At 59.0% G+C, this 390-nt stretch overlaps 1 protein-coding gene across 1 annotated transcript in view; it reads left to right on the top strand.

The window, feature by feature from the left end:
* Positions 1-390, top strand: part of SORL1 (sortilin-related receptor, L(DLR class) A repeats containing) — a 136,287-nt gene that overhangs the window by 693 nt on the left and 135,204 nt on the right. The gene's annotated exons all lie outside the window — the stretch shown is intronic.

The raw sequence follows: 390 nt of genomic DNA on the forward strand, positions 1-390 counted from the left end.
AGTTGGCTCGCAGCCCCTTCCCCCAGCAGTTCTGCCTCCAATAGGCCCCCCTACTCTGATCAGGGGCAGGCCGACCAGCCAACCACCCATGGATCCGCCCCCATGCTGCTTGCCCCTCATTGGCCCCCCCCCACCCCATTTGGGGGTGAGGCCAGCCGGCCAACCTCCCACCGTCTCCTTCTCTTGACAGTCCCAGCCCCGATTTGCCCCAATTGGGGCCAGGCTGGCCGGATCACACTTGTGCAAAAATTCATGCACTGGGCCTCTAGTCTACACTAATAAAAGAGAAACATGGTAATTGGCGTACGACCGCTACCCTTCCCATTGGCTAATCAGGGAGATATGCAAATTAACTGTCAGCCAAGATGGCGGCCAGCAGCCAGGCAGCTT

This window comes from Myotis brandtii, unplaced genomic scaffold, assembly GCF_000412655.1.
Source record: "Myotis brandtii unplaced genomic scaffold, ASM41265v1 scaffold1074, whole genome shotgun sequence".
NCBI classification, from domain to species: domain Eukaryota; kingdom Metazoa; phylum Chordata; class Mammalia; order Chiroptera; family Vespertilionidae; genus Myotis; species Myotis brandtii.